Below are 2,977 nucleotides of genomic sequence, written 5' to 3'. Positions count from 1 at the left end.
TGGGTTTGCTTTCGATTAGAGGTGAAGGAGAATCGAGGTACGGACTTGTAGGAGCGAGAGCGGAAGGATATGACCAGGTACCGAGTAGATCGTGTACTCCGTCGCCGTGTTGTATGCTGGAATTGGCCGTACAAGGGTTGAAGCGGCCTAGCAGCCTGTGGTCAAAGTGTTGCAGGGGGCCGGTTTTAGCCTCTGGAGCCTAATTCCAAGTCTACTAGCTCCCTATAGGCTTAGGCCCCGGTTAGGGCTAGTTAGGCATGGAATGGGCCACCATGCCACTGTGGCACCGGTGGCTCCTCACCCACTGGGACCCCATCCATTGGCGACGAGCACCCGGAGCCATGCGATCAAAGAGCCCATAACCGTGGCGTCAATTTTACTGCAGGCGACGTGGCTGTTGCGTTGGGTGAGACGCTGTCCCCCCGTCGCCCGTCTCTCTCTCGCTCTTTCACTCTCTTTCCCTCCAAACAAAATGTCGACGGCCATCGATACCAGGTTGATCCCGGACCGTGACCAGAAGCGGTAGCTCTTCTTACTCATGCCGTGCTGGGATTTTCCCTCGATTCGTCCTCCTCTGACCAGTCTAGACAATGATCGACTTGATCGACGGCTGCACAGCCACGCGTCCCCCTCTGCATGTCTCTCCTGCCGCTGCCAGTTGTGGCTCACCAGGTGGCGAGACTGTGGCGGTAGCAAAGACTATTACGCAGTGCCCGGAAGACGCAACCTAATCACGCCCAGTGGATGTGGCTGGTGACCCTCCCTTAGCCCTTTGCAGCGTGCGCTCGTCCTCCGCCGTGTACCCTCCCCTCGAACTCTCTCGCTCTCACACACATCACATTCTTTCAATTTCCCATGGGCTCCAGCACTCGATTGCTTCGATTACCGATGGGCTGATGAAACACGCGAAGAAACAAACTTTTTGCTCTGTTCCCACAGACCACCACCAGCCACAGGAACGGGCGGTATCGAGATCACGCAGGCAGGTGTTCGTCACATCATCTCTAGCCGACATGGCGTACTTCGTACCGTCACAGTACTCGTACTGATGGGCGACCCTCCGATCACCTCTCTTTACAGCCATCGTCCTGCGTATCATTGTATCAGAGTCACCTACTCGTATCGACATGATTGATCGGCACGCACGTGTGAAGCGCCGGTCGTCATAATGCTGCTATTTTTTCCTCATAGTGCCTCATCCTATCTGCCGATCACTGACTGTGTCGCTCTTCCGGCTAACCGTCTGCACCAATGGCCGTTGGTGTTGTCCTTCCAGCCACTCCTCGATTCGAGCAGCTTTCCCGCGAGACCCTCTTGGTACACGCAACGCCAGAAGGACCAGACTCTTGGCTGCGAGGAAATGACCCCATTGAATACTTCAAGTGTGGCGCCGTGTCTGTTGGCGGTGTCGGGAACTCGGCTCTATCTACGAGTTACGGTACAGCGAAGAAAAAGGCCCAAGACGACGGTGAGAAAATCGACTATTCGAGGACGAGTACAACACAGACGGACGAAGCCACCTGACACCGTTGGTGCGCCTCCAAACACACCGCCAGATTCGTCATGGTGCAACAGCCGAAATTACATCATGGATTTCTTGTCTTCTCTCGCATCTGCCCAACCACTGTGGCTGTCAACATGCAGCAGACATGAAACACGTCGGGTGCACGAAAACAAAATGAACACGGGGTGGTCAACTGACCCTTTGTAATCTCAACTACTTTACCAGACGGGCGATTTCATTGCACTCATCCGTGCTGTCCAGAGAGTCCTCGCATCCATTTTCGTCATTGCCTTTTGATCATCGAACCAACGATCGGAGGGTTGTATGCTGATAACACGTAGTCTTGTCACCCGTTCAATCTTCCTGGTTGGACCATGTCGGGGTCCGCTATCGACTAGAGGTCCGTCCGATGCACTACCCAGCCTTGGGCTCTCAAGCGCCGAAAAAGGGTGACAGCGGACAGTCGCAGTCGAGTCGAAAATGAGGTCATGGGCTCTCTACGAGTTACTCCGTACACACACACATGCACACGCACACACGCACACACACATTGCGTCTGCACGTCGAGGGGACGGAGGATGGCGATCAGATTTGATCTATGCGCGGGCGCAAGATGTAGCACGTACTCCGTCCCGAGAGTAATAAATTCTACGCAGTGCTTACTCGTCAAAGTGCAAAGTGGGTGTGCCCAACCGCACTCCGGTAATCTCGATTCGAGACATTTGGAACGAGGATGGAACGATTCCTCAACGGCCTTGTTGGCGCTTTTGGAAGGGGTTCCACGAGGCACAACCCAATAGTTCCGGTAAGCGAGAGCGAAACGAGCTGTTGTTTTTCTACTGTAATACAGTAGTACTCCAACTCCGTAAGAGCGTGTACAGTACGGAGTACTTCGTACCGGTAAGTAGAATTTCCCATCGCCCTAACATGCCTAACATGCCTAAGAGGTCTTAGTAGGTAAGCCCAGTGGCCCCCCCGCGCGTGGCCCGAGTGGAACCTCCTTTTGGATGCGCCTCAGCCAGCAAAATCCTCTTTCCGTGTCCGCAACGTCCCCGGTGGCTTGTAATAAGCGAACTTGGGCTACCCGGACTAGATACCCAAGGTAAGATGGTACTCCCGCGAGGTACGGAGGAGCTACAGCTTGACTCCTTGTTACCCTTGAGGAAGCCGCCATGAGGACGAGATTGCACTTCTATCCGTATTCCCCTTGATGACATGGCTACGAAACATCGCAACCGATGTCCTTCGTCATAGCAGGACAAGGGTTGTGATGATTTGAAGGGTGAAACGGGGGAGGGAGTACTCGAAGGGGGGACGTGCGACTTGGAAATTGCAACTCTTGACGGGATGGGGAGACACTGGTCAGTCCCACGAGTAGTTGAGAGGCTCTGTCTGAAGAAGTGTGAGATGTGAGATGGGAAATGGGAAATGGGAAATGGTCATCTCAGATGTCCCTCCCCTCCCCCCCCCCCC

This window comes from Exophiala oligosperma, assembly GCF_000835515.1.
Source record: "Exophiala oligosperma strain CBS 72588 unplaced genomic scaffold supercont1.4, whole genome shotgun sequence".
Taxonomy (NCBI): domain Eukaryota; kingdom Fungi; phylum Ascomycota; class Eurotiomycetes; order Chaetothyriales; family Herpotrichiellaceae; genus Exophiala; species Exophiala oligosperma.
The sequence above is the reverse complement of the archived record's forward strand: the minus strand, read 5'-3'. Positions refer to the sequence as shown.